Below are 19,679 nucleotides of genomic sequence, written 5' to 3' on the forward strand. Positions count from 1 at the left end.
AAACAACCCAAATGTCCACCAGTAGTACCACATAGAATGTGGGGTATTTGTGCAGTGAAATACCCAGGAATAAAAAAAAGAACGTACTACTCTATTCAACAACACAGTAGAGAGCAAATGTGTGATTGTTTGTATATTAGAGTTCAAAAACAAACAACAAATCTACAGTGACAGAAGTGAGATGAGTAGTTACTTCTGCAGGGGGGTGGGTGGAGTCCAGAATTGCTCGAGGAGCTGGAAGTCCTTCAGATTGAGATGGAGCAGATGGGGAATTATTCCCCATTGAGAAGGATAACTAGTGAAGGAAAGCTATGGTTTAGGACCTTGCATAAGAATTTGGCCTAATTAATTGCTCTATAAAAAGGAAAATCTCCATGAAATCAATGACCTGTCCTTGTTCATCCTGAATTCCAGCACCTAGAATAGGGCGCATCAAAGAAGGAAAATATTTTGGAATGAAGTCAAATTTTGAGCCCTTCCACGCTGCATGGCCAAGTTTTCTCTCCTTTATGCTCCCATGCAGTGCCCTGTCATGCTCACTCAACAGTCTCCCCACCCATGAGAACCTACTGGGCCTGGAGGGCCAGCTGCCACCTCCAGCCAATGTGTCTAAATGGCACACCTCAGATTCCTACCTTCAGCCTGTTCTTTCTCCTGGGCTTCATCTTTTTCTTCCATGCTCTCCCACTTACCCAGACTTGATGCTTCAGCCATCTTTAACATTGAGCTTTCCCTCAAATACCAATCTACTCTGTAGCCAAGAGCCCATCTCATGCATCTGTTCACTCTTTTGATTTCCTACCCTTAGCATCCTGCATCAGGCCTTGATTACTCCAAGAAATACCCCCCCCCCAGGAACCTCCAATCCACAGTTCCCACCAGATCAATCTTCCTTGAACATACTTTGTGTCCTGGCACTCTCCTGTCCACAAACATTCAAAGTTTCCCCACTGCCTGTCAGGTAAGATACCATACTCCTTGGCCTAGCACTGAAGTTCTTCTAAAAATGGCCTCAGAATACAGTTGACCCTTAAACCAACCCCCTGTACAAAAATCCACATGTAATTTTTGACTTCCCAAAAACTTAACTACAAATAGCCTACTGTTGACTAGAAGCTTTACTAATAACATAAACATATTGTATATGTAATATGTATTATTACTGTATTCTTACCATAAAGTAAGCTAGAGAAAAGAGAATGTTACTAAGAGAATCCTAGGGAGGGGTGCCAGAGTGGCTCAGTCGGTTAAGCACCCAACTCTTGATTTCAGCTCAGGTCATGATCTCGGGGTCTTGCCATCAAGCCCTGGCTCCAAGCTGGGGGTGGAGCCTACTTAAGATTTTCTCTCTCCCTCTCCCTCTGCCCCTGCCCCCTACTCCCCCCCTCAAAAAAAAATCCTAAGGAAGAGAAAATACATTTACAATAGTCTATTTATCAATACTGTTTTCGTCACCTGTTTACGAGACAAATTATCTGTTAGTACCTACATCAATACTGTCTTATATGATACAAAACACTGTACATGTTATGCATACTATTTACACTTAAACATCAAAAATGAAAAGATACCATGAAAAAGAAATTTGTATTTATTTATAGGTATAATGATTCATGCATTGATAATGAACCAGCAGCAATATGATTGGCTCATGGCAGCCCAGTGTAGACAATACTATTGCTTCACGGTAACCTAGGCTGTACACTAATTAATAAATCATTCTAAAATTTTTATAGCATACAGTATTACGGCCATATTTATAATACAGTATTGGAAACATTGTTAAATTTTTTTAAATAAACACTGGCTGATACACAGTTTCTCTAATTACAAGAGTGAGAGAGAAGTACCATGCAGTAATGTAATTCTTTGAAACCAAAGTTATAAAACAGTAAGAAAACTAACACATCATTAATTTTATATTAAATATCACTCACTTCATGCCTATGCAAAGACAGACTACCTACTTCCACACGAGTCTTGCACGCAATATTCTACAGGATGAATACTTAGGAGATGATGATGATGATGACACAAAAATGTCTCATACAGCTCTTGCCACACAGTTACTGTATTTTTACATGAAGATTCTCATACACATACACAACAGATAAGGTTCTTAACTATATGGCACGATGATTATTTACTATTCATTAAGTGGAAGTGCATCATCGTAAAGGTCTTCATCCACGTCGTCTTCACGTTGAGTAGGGTGATGAGGAGGAGGAAGAGGAGGGGTTGGTATTGCTGTCTCAGGGGTGGCAGAGGGAGAAGGGGCGGAGGAGGTGGAAGGGGAGGCAGGGGAGGCAAACACATTCTGTGTAACTCTACAGAGATACATAGTAATTTCTATCCGACCTTTTTGCCTTTTCATTTCTCTAAAAATGTTTCTATGCTGTACCAATCCTTCTTCCACTGTTTGCTTTAGTTTCCGTGTCCATATCACAGAAGGGTCCATGTCCTAAGAAGAAGTCAATAACAGTCTGGAATAATCAGAACATTTCTGCCAGGTTGTGTAATGTCAGTTTCTTTTCTGGCACTGTTTCTTCTATGTCTTCCTCCTCCTCATCTGGCTCTAGTTCAGAAGCACGCATCTCCATCAAGTCGTCTTCTGTTAATTCCTCTGGTGTGGTGTCTATTAGCTCTTGAATTTCTACAAGATCCATATCTCGAAACCCTTTAGTCCCCACCTTTTTTTAAATTTTTTTTGCCATATCCACAATCTCTTTCATGATTTTCTTGATTGACTCTGTTGTAAATCCTGTGAAGTCATGCACAACATCTGGACACAGTTTTCTCCAGCAGGAATTTATTGTTTTAGGCTTGATGGCTTTCACAGCTTTTTTCTATAACAATGATGGCATCTTCGATAGTATAATCCTTCCAGACTTTCATGATGTTCTCTTTATCAGGGTTCTCTTCCATAGCATTGACAATCCTTTCCATAGAGTACCACGTGCAATGAGCCTTAAAAGTCCTTATGACCCCCGAATCTAAAGGCTGAATTAGAGACACTGTGTTTAAGGATAAGTAGACCACTTCAACACCTTTGGTGCTGAACTCATGGGCACTGTCCAATATCAAAAGAATTTTAAAAGGCAGTCTGCTACTGGCAAGGCACTTCCTGACTTCAAGGACAAAGCATCAGTGGAACCAATCCAGAAAAAGGGTTCTTATTGTCCAGGACTTCTCATTGTCCAACCAAAAGACTAGCAGCTAATGTTTATCTTTCTCCTTCAAGGTTAGCACCTTTATGGATAAGGGCAGTCCTGATCACAAACTTGACTGCATTTGCACAACACAGTAGAGTTAGCCTTTTCCTTCCTGCCTTAAATCCTGGTGTTCTCTTCTCTCCCTTATTAGTAAGTGACTTTTGTGGCATTTTTTTTTTCCAGAATAGGGTACGTTTGTCTGCATTAAAAACCTGTTCAGGCACATATCCTTTCTCCTTATTGATTTTCTTAAGGGATCTGGGAACTCATCTCCCGATTCTTGGTCAGCAGAACCTGCTTTCCCTGTTCTCTTTACATTTTTTAAGCCCTTTCTAAAGTCACCAAATCATCCTTTACTGGCATCTTCTTTTTGATCTAGAAGATCCTTCATCTTATTTTTGCTCTAAGTTGTCATATAATGACTTTGCTTTTTAAAAACATATTAGTGTATATAGGTATGCCTTTCTTACAGCAATCCCACACACACATAAAAGCTGCATTTTCTTTTTTTTTAAGATTTATTTATTTATTTATTTGAGAAAGAGAGAGAGTGAGCATGAGCAGGAGGCACAGAGGGAGAGGGAGAGAGAATCTCAAGAAGACCCGGTGCTGAGTGTGGAGCCCAACACAGGATTTGATCTCATGACCCTGAGACCACAACTGAGCTGAAACCAAGAGGGGAACAGTTAACTGCCTGCACCACCCAGGTGCCCCAAGCTGCATTTTCAACATGAAATAAAAAGGTATTTCACAAAAAGTGCAAGGTTTTCATGCCTGATGGCATAGTTGCAAGTTACAGTGATGGCTTCATGAAATTTCCTTTTTTTTTTTTTTTTACAATGGACCTTATGCCGGATTCATTTATTCTTCTTTTTTTTTTTTAAGATTTTATTTATTTATTTAGGAAAGAGAAAGCACAAGAGGAGGGAGGGTCAGAGGGAGAAGCAGACTCCAGGCTGAGCAGGAAGCCTGATGTGAGACTCAGTCCTGGGACTCCAGGATCATGATCTGAACCAAAGGCAGATGCTTACCGACTGGCCACCCAGGTGCCCCTGGATTCATTTATCTTGAAATGGCAGGCAACTACAGCTGCAGACCTCAATCTATGGTACCTGTCAAACAATTCAACTTTTTCTGGCAATGTCATGATTTATCTTTGCTTCTTGAGAACACTTCCTGATCACTAGTAGCACGTCATATAGGTCCCATGGTGGTATTCATTGTTTACAGCATCGCACTTAAACTGATGAGAAGTACATGAGAACTGTTGGAGATCACTTGTTACTATGGAATGCAATTTACTGGAGGGATAAACTGCTCATATGGAGATGATTAGCAAGTGTCATGGCATTTCAAGCAGATACAACACATGGGCTCACTGCAATAGCAAGAGGAGGTGGCTGCGAAATTATTACATTAGTACAGTGTGTACTACAGTTAACGTACTGGAGTCTTATGCAGTTATGAATGCAACACTGCATCTTTACATTTGCTTACGTTTCTCTCCACTGCAAAGGGTGCCGTGTATGATCTATATTTGTGAGCACAGTTTTGATCAATTTAAACGTTCTATAATAGATTTGTGTATATTTTATGGCAGTAATGATAAAATAGACTAGGTTCTATATATATATTATGCATTTATGACATACCTAACTTTTTCCTAATTTTTTTTATATTTCTAAGAAAGGCTACATGGTTTGTCTGTGAGTTTTTTTCAAATTGTAGCAAATTTCCTAAATATTTTTCTGTTATATTTCTTGAAAAAAAATCTGTGTAAAGTTGATCCATGCAGTTCAAACTCATGTTGTTCAAGGGTCAACTATACCTTTTTAATCCTCACCTCCTATTACTCCTTCACACACACCCTATATTTAAGTCAAATCGAACAATTTGAATTCCTCCAAAGATGTGGCAGTTTCCTACCCCCCTCATCTTTGCTCATGGCTTTCCCTCCTCTGTGAATATCTTCCTCTTTTATCTCTCCACCTCTATAGCACCATCAGTTCCATTTGTAATCCTGACCGTCCTTCAAAAACACCCATCCCACGTGTTGGCTCTCTGATGTGTGCTCCTGAACTACCCAGATATTTGTTACCATTCTTGCTCTCAATCAATTTTTAAAATCTATTTGTGTTATTCTTACGGAACTTACTGTATGCTATCTTATGATGACTTAGGTTCCTTCTAAACCACAAGCTCATTTAGGACAGAGTGTAGGTCTTATTCCTCTTTCAACTTACATAGTATCTTGTCCTTGAATTAATATTGATTTAAAAAATAAATGCATGAAGGAAAGAAAAATCAGCCCTTAATTAGCTGTTATATAGAACAAAACTCAATAAATTAACTTATATTGAGGTAGAAACGACTGCCCAAAGGATTATATGCACAAAGATATTTCAACTGTAATGGAAGAAAACCCATTAAATGAAAGAATGACTGTAATGATGAGACTTCATGTATGTAGTGTTGGAGCTTTCTGGCACCACCTCAGATCAGATCAAGAACTCTTCTGCTTTGGACCTTAAGGACTGGCTAGGTCTGGATATTGCATGGTTTCCAGAGGCTATTTGTCTCCCATGTGGCCAGGTACAACCTTACAATACCACTTATCTCAAAACAAGACCCACTGCCATACTCTCTGCCACGCATTAAAATGCGTAGCTTTGGGGAAATGACTGACTTGTCTGAGCAGGACTGATAATCTTCCTTTGCCAGATGCTTATGAGGAAAAGTGATATACTTGCAGTGCAGAGAAGTAGAATGTGCCAAGGTAGCCTTTAGCGGTAATGTCTCTATTTGACCCTCCACTACAGCAGGTGTGCTTGTGGCTCTGTCCGGCTCCACACGGCTTTGGCAGGAAAAGGTAACCTGCTCCTCTCCCTCCTTGGACACTGAAGGGAGATGTTCTTTTTTTTTTTTTTAAGATTTATTTATTCTTTATTCTAGAGAGAAAGCACATTGGGAGAGAGGGGCAGAGGGAGAGGGAGAAAAAGAATCTCGAGCAGACTCCCCACTGACCGTGGATCCGGACACAGGGCTCAAGGCAGGGCTTGATTATGACCTGAGCCAAAATCAAGAGTCAGATGCTTAACCAACTGAACCAGCCAGGCACCGTCTGGAGGGAAATGTTCTAACCTCCTCTCCAGTCCTCGTGAGAAGTTATAATAGGAGGTGATTTGAAGCAGGTTCCCCTATTCTTACAAATTCTTTTCACCTCTGAGTTCACTAAGACCAAAAGAACTTTTCCCAGGAAGGAGAGAAACATTCCAGGCTGTTGACATAAAAATGCCCATGGGAATCATTCAGGGGAAATCATCATACAGGAAGGAGACTGAAGAGATCGTGTGGCAGAGGCTTCAGGAGAACATAAGGTCAGTGTCAAGCACACAAAGTGAGAAAAGGAGAATGCTTTTGCCAGTTCCTTTTGATGAACACATACTCTTAGCACCAGAAGCAAACACGCACACACGCACCTTAAAAATACCAAAGACAAATGCAAAGTTTTGCCTTGGAAAACATTATAGTCCCTGGCAGAAAACCATGAAGTGAATTGTGAGGGGCTAGGCCTGTCCTGGCCTGTTTTTGCTCAGACACTCCATACATGAAAGCTACTGCTCACTCGTTGGGCCAGAACCCCAGGCCAGGCCTTCTGCTCTCTTTGGCTTTCCTCAAGGAGGATTCAGTCTCACTGCCAACTGGCAGTAAATCCGAACAAATTGGCAGGGTCCCACCTTGCTTTAAGTGAATGCATGTGCACTTCTCAAACTCACAGCGGATACCCATTAGCCTGGTCCACTACCCCTTTCAGGAAGGTTAAGATGGGCCTTCCACAAATGCTGACAGAGCCTAACTCTTGCAACTGGTCATCCCCTGAGGAGCCGGAAAAAGGCCTCTGCTCCCCAGGCCCCTGTACATATAAAGACTTTCTGTTTAAGGAGTCAAATGCTGGCTCTTTACCATGTGTTGGATTTTCCCTACACATTTCTGTGGCTATGTGCTATGTCCAAAGTTGAGAGAAGTTGGTACTGCAGAAAAGCCCCCAAAAACTTAGCCAGTGAGCATGAATCTAAGCATGCCCCAAGGAACAGGGCCCAGAAAAAAAATTTTAATTAAATCTCAGTGGAAAACTCAGTTTGACCACAGTCATCATGAGTCTAAAATGGATCAGCTAAGAAATAACAAAGATAAATCCTGTGGGCACCTAGCTGGAATCTTGTCACTGCCTGGTGATGGGGAAAGGGGACTGTCTGCACTGTCTACTTGGGAGCCCTTTTCCCATAACAGACAAGCAAGACCTGAGAGAAGGATGGGTTAAAAGGGAAGCCTGAGAAGTTGGAGGATTTACAGTTGTCTTTCTTCCTCTCTCAGGGGACCTTTCTCTCCTTTGGTATGTTTTCCTCTTTGTCTTTGTCACATTCTCTCCCCCAGTTCATTAGGTAAATTCATCAAAATAATGGATTTCCTATTTGATGATTCTACTTAGCACTTTGAGAAATGTTGGAAAGGGGATCATTTGCCACTCCCTAGAGAAGTGTGTGTCTGTTGGACAGGTGGGGCTGGTACAGTAGGTGGCAAATGCTTAAGGACGGTGGAGAAAGTTTAGAAATCCTTCTGTAGAGAGTGGGAAATAATAGCCAACAGAAGGCTGCTGGGGAGTGCTAAGTGCCCAGCTGTGATCTGAAGTGGCATCCATGTATGAGCAGGGCTATATGGCTTGCTCCAGCCGCTGTCAGCAACCTGGGTATATGGACAAAACACGCATGATCAAGGTCAAGCTGGAGAGTCTGAGGGACAGTGATGCAGAGAAGAGAGGGTCATGGTAGAAAGGGGTTGAGCTTGTGGGCAACCATCAAGTCTGTACAAGAGTGAAGTAAAGGCAGAAGGTGGCTGAAGGATAGAAAATCCAGGACTCAGGAGACTGAGGAATATTCTCTAAGTCCCAACTCAGATCCCGTCTTTTCTTTGGGGCCCTGCCCAAACAGAGATGCCCAAAGGGATCTGCTGAGATCAGGGGGCCTGGAATCCTTGAGTCCGATCTCGTTTGGTATTTGACACACTCAGGAGAACTCCCCATTGCATACCTGATTCAGCTCCTTCTCCACAAACCACATGTTCTTTGCTTCACTTAATGCTCACACAAGATGTTGGGAGGAGAGGCCGGGAGCAGACTAGGAGAGACAGGAAAGACAGGGCTCTGAAAGGCAGGGATGGGTAGGATGGTGCCATGTGGCTTTTTTTTTTCCCCCAGGTCCTTGATGGACAACTATTGAGGAGGGAGAGGCAGGGACACAGGAAGTCTGCCACCCTCACCTTGCTGTCCACCAACCTTAGCTCAGGCCACCAAGTAGGGACAAGAGGAGGCCAGCAAGGCCAGCAGGCAGTCCAACCTCCGCTCCCCTTACTTCCCAGCCCCATCCCTCCCTCTGGAAGAAAAGAAGAGAAGGGCTGCCCTTCTACCCCCTACCCCCACCTTCTGCACCTGCTGCCTTGGACAATGAATGCTGCTTCACACTTATGACACAGAGGCTTTGCAGCATCAACAAGCCCTTCCCAGGGACAGGGATGCAGTGCCCAATTAGGCTGTGGTCTGTCCATGCCCCGCCTTACATTCTTTCAGGGGATAAACAGAAACAAACAAGCGCTCTTCCTTTGAGTTTTTTTGCTATGTTAATTTTTGAAAACTGACACATAACACATCTGAAAAAATGCTCAGTAAAACTAAAATGCCATTTGAATGCAATATCGGATTTCCTGGATATGCTGCACTCAGCTTCATCATGCTGATATTTTTGCTTGGCCAGCCCAAGTGTCCTTGGCACTATATGTCTAACCTAAACTGGCCAGTTGATGAAGGTCTAGGGAATTGTGTGCTTTTTGTAGTGGTTTCCGGAACAAAATTGGGGAAATCTTTTGGAAGGCAATTTGATGATACTATTAAAGTTTTCACCTTGTATAACCGTCAACTCCACCTCTAGGAATTATTCTGGAGAAATATACAAGGATTTATGAATGAAAATAGTAATAGATGTGCTCTTTATAAAAGCAGAAAACATGTTAAAAAGTAGAAATTTAGTCAAATGAGTTATGGCACAAAGGAATATTTCTAAACCATTAAGAATTATATATTATGTATTTATCACAAAAAGATGTTCACAATACAGGAGGTAATAAAGGGAGTTACAGTGCGATCCTATTTTGCTGAAATGAAATGGAAAGGAAGAGAGGAAATAGGAAGGGAGGAAAGGAAAGAAAAAAGTCCAAGAATATATACCTTAAAATGCTTCTCAGAGTGGTAACTTGATTCTTTCTTTACGCTTATTGTATTTTATAAATGTTCATTATAAACTGTTAATTTTTAATAAGAGGGGAAATCATGCTACTTACACACACACACACACACACACACACACACACACACACACGCCTTGTTAGCTTAGTTGACTCTCTGAGACACAATAACTGTGAGCCAGCCTCCTGCTGAAGGCCCTGGGGGTGGTGGGCAGGCTTCCTGTCGTTGGTGGCTGGAGCATATCCCCATGCTGCTTACCCACCACTTCACAAAGCCAGGCAGGTGAAGGCAGGCAGGAAAGGGGAATAAAGAGTAAGACTGATTATCCAAGTTCCTCTAGGCACGTGAACCAAACCAAATCTCCTGTTACAGAATATTCTTGTTTTCAGATCCCAAGATACTGAATCTATAGGAGAAGGAGAAAGCCCTAATGGGCTATGCTGGCTCTATGAAGGTTATTTCAATCCATGGCTTTACATTCTTGGTCACAATAGTTTAAACGTTTGCTTCCTATTGAGGAACAGTGGGCATGTGTTGTCCAAATGGTGCTGGGTTGCAAGGTGTCATACAGCATGGAGCCAGGAAGCCAGGAGCAGCTCCGTGTTACTGGCATCTTGACTTATCATTCAGGCTTCAGTAATAACCTGTATATTAGTCAATACTTTTCACACTGAGGAGCTCCATTGTTCAGTGGAGGTACAGGGGTTGGAGGGAGCTCTAGTGGGGGCCGAGGAAGAAGCCAAATGTGCAGCACCCTGCCCCTGCCCGAGGATAACCAGGACAGCTCTATCTCTCTTATGTATTAAGGTTCAAGGTAAAATTTCATCTGGAAAATAGAATTCTATAATAACAAGCTTGAAAACCACCAGTTTAATACTGCAACTCTGATATTCTTTATAATAAAATATCACCCCTAAGCACAGTGGACTTATCAATCAGTATTTTTCAGTTGAAGCAGGCGTTGATATCACCTGGACATTTTTTCCAATTTTCAGTGTGATTTATTTATTCACATGAAGGCTGCCATATTTGGGTACAGCCTCAAAAATAAGATGCAAGTATGCACCAGGCAAGTACGTGTTATTGACTCATCCTCCCACAAAGAGAGTGAAAAATCCATGAAATTGGCATCTCTACAAGGCACCTGGCACCAATTTGCCCTGGCCCTGAGTAAGTAGCTCCACGCAAGAGTGCTCAAAAGTGAAGGAGAGCTATTCTGGGCTCTATGCTTGGGTTTTAGTGGGTATTTTCGTTCCAAGTGAGGAAATGGTTCATTGCTCTATTCTCCATGGTACCTGCTATTTCACAATGGTGATGTCTATGTGCATATATACTGTCATGCCATGCCCTTTAGTGGTGGAGATCTACATTTAAGAAGTGCACTGAATAAGGAAGAATATATGCCAAACTTCATTTCTTGAAATGAAAGCAACCAAAGTGGAACTTTCAAAGCTATCTTATTCTTTGATTAAATAAGATTAAAAATTCTCTCCATTCCTGGAAATAAGGAGGAAGAAGAGGGAGGAGCAAGAAGGTAAGAGGAGAGGAGGGGAGGAGAGGGCAAGAAAGAAGAATAGAAGATATAGAAATGAGAATTCATTTATTTTGGACCAAGCTTTTTAATCTCAAGTACACTAGATTTCAGTTCTGGACGGGCTGGAGCATTCTTACCTTAAGTTTCCATCAACTTTAAAAGCAAAAGCATCGGGGCACCTGGGTGGCTTAGTTGTTAAACATCTGCCTTCAGCTCAGGTCATGATCCCAGGGTCCTGGGATCGAGCCCCACATCGGGCTTCCTGCTCAGTGGTAAGCCTGCTTCTCCCTCCCTCACTCCCCCTGCTTGTGTTCCCTCTCTCGCTGTCTCTCTCTTTATCAAATAAATAAATAAATAAATCTTTAAAAAAATCATAAAACAAAAGCAAAAGCATCTGTGGGAACCATGCATGCATGGGGACCTGGATTTGACTGCATTTTGCTCTCATCTCTTGTGCAATGTTGGTGGTGACCATGAAGAGAATGAAAGTCATGTTGACAGAATCTGGAGCAATTTTGCCAAAACAAAACAAAACAAAAAAAACCCAACCCTCACCTTTCTCTTTTCTCCTCTCTCTCCCTTCCTTACTCACTCCCTCCCTCCCACTCTCTCTCTTCCTCTTCTCTCTCTCTCTCTCTCTCTCACTCACACACACACACACACACACACACACGCACACTAGATTGTTAACTACTCATGGTTTCATGCTGAAGCCCCTCTCCACACCCACCATGTCCATCCTGCCCAGAAAGCTGTAAAGGTCTGGGCAGGCTCTCTGAGAGCCATGCCTAGAATGGCAAACAGAAATCTGACCCCCTGCATTAGAATGTGAGGAGACTGGGAGTTTCCTGTAGCTTACAGAGGATTTATATTGGATTTCAACTATTACCCATATTTAGCTGTTCACAAAAAACTGAATTTGTCTTATTATGAAACATCTCCATATCTATGTGGAAAGGCTGTGAAACATGATCTATTTTTCCAGCTGTAGCAACTTTTATAACACAGTGCAGAGAAAAAAGGTGACTTCAGGATAGGTCTGGGTTTGCACTAGGAAGAGATGCGCTAGGAAGAGAGTTTATCTGGATTCCATAGTACACCTGCTGGCAGTAATGAAAAAGCAAACATGTGTGACATGGCATCATCTCCAGAAACATCTCTGAGCCCTTCACCTGAAGTAGGTCATTTAATCCTCACCAGTTAACTCCACAAGTGTGGTAGGTCCCGTCAATCCTCATTCTATACAGGAGGTTGGGTCATTGCCCAGTCACACAGCTAGGAAGTAGTAAACAAGATTGAGCCTGGCATTCCGGTACCAGAACCTAGGATTGAAACCACTGTACCACCTTCTTTCAAAAATGAATGAGATCGGTTCTGCCTTTGAAGGAAAGTACTATCAGGTGGAGGAAAGAGAGAGCAAACCTGATCACGTACATTATGGGGAGAAGGACAACGCTGACTGGCTCAGTGGAGAAGTACAGGACGTCACAGGTCTGCATTGAAGCATTTGCACTGCAGGGAGGCATAAAAACACACTGACCAGCAGAGCATCTATTTGGTTCAGGGAACTGAATAGAAAGTCGAATATTTTACCTAAGTACCTTACTTATTTCCTGCATTCTTTCATTGCAGTATTTATATCTCTAGTTACAATTGCATCAAAACTGGGCAAAATTTGGCTTATCGTTGAGTGAGTTTTCCAGAATGGAAACTGCCCATCAGAGAGCAGCTATAAAATGATAGTTTCAATCTCAGTGAAACAGGTCCTACCAGAAGAGCTTGGCCAACCTAAGATAAAGGCAAAGACTTGCTGTCCAGGCTGCCAAATACATATAGTGTATTGGCAACCCACGGATTCTCTTTGGCCAGCCGAATTTTCCTTGGTGACAAAGTAAGATCAAACCCTCAAGACTGAAGTGTTATCCAAAAATGTGGGAGGGGATCTAGAACAAGCTCAAAGTTTTCTCTTTCTCTCTTTTTGTTTGCACATTAAGGTACTATTTACACATAGTAAACTTTAACCTTTTTAGGTATACAGTACTGTGAATTTTGCCAATTGTCTACAGTCATGTAACCAACATCACCATCAAGATACCGAATATTTCCATTACCTTTAAAGCACTTTTGTATTGAATCCAACTCCCGACACCTTCAGCTCCTAAAAATCACTGGTAATTTCTTTGTGCCTTTCCTCAGAATATCATATAAACATAATCCTACAGTATGTAGCCTTTTGTGTCTTATTTCTTACACTTATAATGCTTTTGAGATTCATTCATGTGGTTGCATTTATCAGTAACTTGTTCCTCAGACTGGCTGAGTAGTATTCCATTGTATGGATGTTACTACGATTTGGGTATCCATTCACATACAGGTTTACGTGAAGACATAACTTTTCATTTCTCTTGGGTAAATATCCAGGAATGGGATTGCTGGATCATATGGTACGTGTGTTTAATTTTAGAGAAAACTTAATAAGTTGTTTTCAAAGTAGCCATAATATTTTGCATTCCTATCAGTTGCTCTGCTTCCTTACCAGTATTTGGCATTGTATTTTTTTGAGCCATTCTAATAGGTGTTAAATGGTATCCCTTAGTTTTCAATTTGTATTCTACTAATGATCAGTGATATTTAGCATCTGTTCATGTGCACATTTGGCCTTTCATATTTCTTTCTTAATAAAACATCTGTTTACATCTTTTGCCCATTTTTATATTGGATTGATTTCTTTTTCAGATGAGAATCTTTTCATAGACTCTGGATATCAGTCCTCTTTCAATTATGTTTTTTGCAAACCTTTTCTTTCCAATTCCTTAGTAATGTCTTTAATAAGAAGTTTTGATTACTACAAAGTCCAATTTATCCGTATTTCTTTTTATGGTTTGTGCTTTTTATATCCTTTCTAAAAAATATTTGTCTAGTTTAAAGTCAGGATTTTCTTCTTTATGTTTGTCTAGAGGTGCTATAGTTTTGTGTTTTACATTAGTTCTATGATGTGTTTGATGTTAATATTTTATATTATATGAGGTATAGATCAAGGTTCATTTTTTCTTGCATATGGCTGCCCAATTTTCCTGGCATCATTTGTTAGAGACTATCCTTTCCCAATGAATTGTCTTTGTTTCTTTGTCAAAAATCAATTAATCAAATAACCCAGTCAAAAAAATGGGCAGAAGACATGAACAGACACTTCTCCAAAGAAGACATACAAATGGCTAACAGACACATGAAAAGATGCTCAACACACTAGCCATCAGGGAAATTCAAATCAAAACCACATTGAGATACCACCTTACAGCAATTAGAATGGCAAAAATTAACAAAAGAGGAAACAACAAATGTTGGCGAGGATGTGGAGAAAGGGGAACCCTCTTACACTTTTGGTGGGAAGGGAAGCTGGTACAGCCACTCTGGAAAACAGTATGGAGGTTCCTCAAGATACTAAAAATAGAGCTACCCTGTGACCCAGCAATTGCACTACTAGGAATTTACCCCAACAATACAGATGTAGTGAAAAGAAGGGCCACATGCACCCCAATGTTCATAGCAGCAATGTCCACAATAGCCAAATTATGGAAGGAGCCGAGATGCCCTTCAACAGATGAATGGATAAAGAAAATGCGGTACATATAGACCATGGAATATTATTCAGCCATCAGAAAGGATGAATATCCACCATTTGCATTGACATGGATGGAACTGGAAGGGATTATTCTAAGTGAAATAAGTCAAGCAGAGAAAGACAATTATCATATGGATTCACTCATTTGTAGAACATAAGGAATAGCACAGAGGACCATAGGGGAAGGGAGGGAGATCTGAAGGGGAAGAAATCAGAGAGGGAGACAAACCATGAGAGACTATGGACCCTGGGAAACGGACTGGGGGTTTCAGAGGGGAGGGGATAACCAGGTGATGGGTATTAAGGAGGGCACGTGTTGTGAGGAGCACAACATTTATACATAACTAATGAATCACGGAACACTACATCAAAAACTAATGATGTACTATACAGGAGCTAACTGAATATAATAAAAAAACCAGTTAATCATATATATGTAGATATATTTCTAGATTCTACTGCATTCCATTAAATCATGTGTCCAAACTTATGCCAATACCACAGTCTTGATTACTGTATCTTTATAGTAACTCAGGTATCCCGAATCCTCCATTTTGTCTTGACTTCTCATCCTTTTTATTTTCCACATACACTTTAGAACCAATCTGTCTATTTCTAGGGAAAACTTGCTGAAATTTTTTTTGAGATGATATTGCATCTATAAACTAATTTGGGTAGAAAATTGACATCTTGATAATACCAAGTCATTCAATTATATTTCTGCATTTATTTAGGTCTTTTTGTACATATTTTGTTAGAATTGTGTCAAAAAGTATTTAATTTCATGATTTATGTTGTTAATGTCATTTGGGGTGCTGTTATAAATTATACTGTTTTTTCCTTCAATTTCTAATTATTCATTACTGTATATAGAAGCACAACTGATTTTAGTATGATGGATTTGTATCCTAAAACTTACTTAAATTCATTTATTGGATATAATATCATTTTTCTACATTGTTTGAGACTTTAAATGTAAACAATTATGTCATCTAAGAATAAAGCATTCATTGTTTCCTTTCCAATATGAATTCCTTTTATTTCCTTTTCTTGTTGCACTGAGTAGAATCTCTACTATGAGCCTGAATACAAGTGGTGAGAGCAGGCATCCCTGCTTGACAATCTTGGTGAGAATATTCAGTCTTTTATTGTTAAGTATGGTGTAATCTATGGATTTTCTACAGCTGCTCTTTACCAGGTTGGGGAAGTGCCTTTCTATTTCTGTTTTGCTGAAACTATTTGTCATGAATAAATGTTGAATTTCATTAAATTTTTTTCCTGTATCTATCAAGACTATCACATGCTTCTTGTTTTCTAGGTTGTTGAAGTACATGAATTTTCAAACATCAAACCAACCTTGCATTTCTGAGATGAAACCCATTTGGTCATGATGGATTATCATTTTTATATAGTATTGGATTCAATTTATTTTTTTTAAAGGTTCTTGTTTTTATATTTGTGAGAGATACTGGTCTGTGGTTTTCTTATAATATCTTTCTCTGGTTTTGGGTATTAGAGTAATGCTGGTTTCACATAATAAGACAGAAGAGTCAGTTACATGTGGATTTTCAATATTATCAGAGATCTAAGAAGGAATTACAAGATCCGACCCTGACCTGTTTGCCTTTCCGCCAGTTCTTTTACTTGCAGTTCTAGAGTTAGAAAACCTGTCATGTCTGTTTGGTAGAATTCTGCAACTGAAGAGAAACGAAGGTTGATTTTCAAATGATCATTAAGAGGAAAGGAAATAAAATGTCACAGTCATAGGATCTTTTCTTCTGAGTAACAGGAAGACTATGCCATTTATACAAGGGCAGGTATAATTCTTTACTGACCAAAATGGTTTTTGTTCAGGGTCTTGGTTACCATAACTAAGGATCATGAGAGAAGCAGTCCTTGTTCAATGATTACCACTCTCCAAAAGAGAAATTGAAATGAAGTGCCAATATGCCCATTACATTTTCACTTTGTCTGGATATTTAGATGTGAGTGTGCTTTCTCCATGCTAAGGAAATGCATTTCGAAGATTCACATTTCTACAGATAAGATTACATACAGATCATTGCTATCCAAAAGGATTTTCTGTGGTGATGGAAATGCTCCATAGTTGTGATGTCCAATAAGGTAGTCACTAGCCATATGTGGCTACTGAGCTTCTGAAGGTGTCTAGTGTGACCAAGAAACTAAATTTTAATTGTATTTAATTTTTTAAAGTGTAAATGTAAGTAACTGCATGTAGCTAGTGACTACCAAATTGGACAGTGCAACTGTAGAGTGCCACCTTTGACTCTTGAAAATTTTTAGGAACAAAAGCTCTTGCTAAAGAAAGGGTGAGAAGGACTTGGGAACAAGTTGTATGGCTAGAGATGTAAGGTTTAGTGGACAGCCTGCAGGTAAAACTTACATCAAATTGCAGACTAACAGAGTCTCAATTCTTAAATCAATTTTATTCTGATTCACTTTGGTATTATTACCATGCTGACAAAAGTACGAGGTTGACAATGGATAGCAATATGATTGATTTTATTTGGAAATAGATGATCTGACAGTAGTCTATATTTTTTTATACATACCCTATAGGAGGCATCAAAGTGAATATTCAACATGACTCCTCTGAGGTTTGATTCCTACACATTGAATAAATGCTTTGGCTCTTAGGGGGTGGTAGCATGAATTTCTGAACTTTACATCACCAATAGAAGACTCAAAAAGGAATCAACTTCATTTTTGTTTTTTGTTTCTTGCAATTTAATTTTTTTTTCTTTCTTTCTCTCTTTCTCTCTCCCTTCCTTCCTTCTTAATTACAACTTGTTTGATGGTTTATTTTTATTTATTTTTTATTTGGGTATAGTTGACACACAATGTTACGTTAGTTTCAGGTATACAACATAGGGATTCAACAACTCTATATGTTATGCTCTGCTCACCTCAAGTGTAATAACTAAGATAGATGAGGGGAACATTTAAAAATAAATGGAATGCTTTGGAGTAGCATTGAGCTTGACTCCATTTTTATGCATTTCTCTCAAAGGACCTTTTATGTTAAATCACTTACTTTCTATCAGAGATACTCACAGTGAACACAACTTAGAGATTCATCAAAATGACAAAACTGAGAGTCTCCAGGGCAGGAAAAGGTCACCAGACTCTGTACAGCGCTTGATCTGTTTGAGTCCTTAACAAATGCTCTCAGGATGGTGATGCCTTTGTTCTCCTCTATTCTGGTGGAAATGATTTAGTGAATGCTCTGCACCTTTCTCTCCCTTCAATGCCACCTTGACCCCTCACCCCCACCCTTTCATATTAGATCTTTTTGCTTCACTGGCCTTTCCGGATGAGGAAGAGTCTCACCAGATCAAGAATGCACCTTTTCAGAAGAGGTCAATTAGTCCTGGGGAGTAATGAGGACTAAGCTGCCCTCTCCACTTTGACCATTGATTTAAACACTATTCACAGGCTCCAGGGTGCTAGTGAGGCAACGCTCTGGAAACTGATGAGGGACTCCATCTCCATTCCCATAACCCATGCCCAGTCACCCCAGAGAATCAGCCACCAGCCATAGCTCCCTCCCACCCAGCTACATGGTAACCAAAACAAGCCCCTTCTGTGTACACTTTCTGTAGCGTGTAATTGCCAACTGGTGAAAGAGATGAATAGAAAGGAAATGTATTGAGAGAGCTTTGACAGAATTATTGTAACAAGGGTTATGAGGCCCCAACTCTACATGCCAAGAGGCAAATGTTATGGCATGGCCCGTGCCTGGAGGCTGAACAGTGCCAGGATATGCTCCATAGAGCAACTGGCACCTTCACCAATGCCACATACACCACATAGGCAAGCTTGGGTTTCCTGAAGCCAGAGATGCTCAGAGTCAGAAGACCTTGGAGATTCTTGGAGTTTTATCCTTTCTTAATATGAAGATTCCCTCTTCAAGTCCTCTACAAGTGGCCACCATAAAGACACCACCATTTCCCCAAAATAGATCCAAATTGAACTAAATAATGTATGAGCTATTATACTTTCCTTGATTTTATCATTTCTGCTCCAAGTTAAATTTCCCTGGTTCTCTCAATTGTGCTTCATAAGGCATGATTTTGAGGTCGTTCCCTGTTCTGGTCACACTTACAGTCAAGGCCGGTAAGGACACTGAAGCTCAGCTACGTCTATACAGATGTCTTCATTGACTTTTAAATGTTTTATTTGAGTTTAGCAGGGTGGGGTCAGAGGTTTGTGAAGAGTGGGTAGGTAGGAGGTCAGGGGAAGAGGAAGTGGCAGTAGCTTTAATCTATCTGTGAAGCAGCACTGGGTTAGGGTAGGAGTGCATGAAGACAGGAACAAGGTTTTTCACTGTGAAAGAACTTCTGTCTTAGAAATAGTCATATAATTTTTGAGCCCCTATAAGGAACCATACCAGGCATTTCACATGCAATAATCCTAACAAGAAAGTAAACTTTACTATTCCCATTTTGTAATGAGAGTATGAGGCTCATAGAGATTAAATGATTTGCCCAAAGTCATATAGTAATAAGTGGCAAATATAAGCATATTACTCCAGAACTTCTCATTTAGAATTGTTTCTCCTGGGCCAATGCCACATCCTAGAATTACACAACCTCTTGGGGTCCAGATGTTTTCTGTTTTGACCTTTCAGATCTGTCCAGTCACTCCTGTTTAGGTCTGACTTTACTGAACTCAGCCCGTTACCTGCTATGACCTTCAATTCCTTCCTGATCCCTTCAGACTTGCCTGCTCTGAACTTGGATGTCTTCCTGATCCCACAAACTAGCCTGTGTGCCTAGTTCTCCCCTCGTTGTGTGCACATACTCTTGAGCTCCCCCAAGAAAAAGGGAGATTCCAGTTCCCTGAATCACTGAGTCCATGTGTTCTCTTCCTAGCAAGTTCTGAGAAATGATACTCTTGGTTATCAAAGAAAAAAGTTAGCTGGTTAGTCCTAAGCCTCCAAATGCCGTTAGATAAGTTTTAAGTTCTTCAAATCTTTCTAAATCTCACTAAATG

The sequence above is a fragment of the Ailuropoda melanoleuca genome, chromosome 5 (genome assembly GCF_002007445.2).
Source record: "Ailuropoda melanoleuca isolate Jingjing chromosome 5, ASM200744v2, whole genome shotgun sequence".
Taxonomy (NCBI): domain Eukaryota; kingdom Metazoa; phylum Chordata; class Mammalia; order Carnivora; family Ursidae; genus Ailuropoda; species Ailuropoda melanoleuca.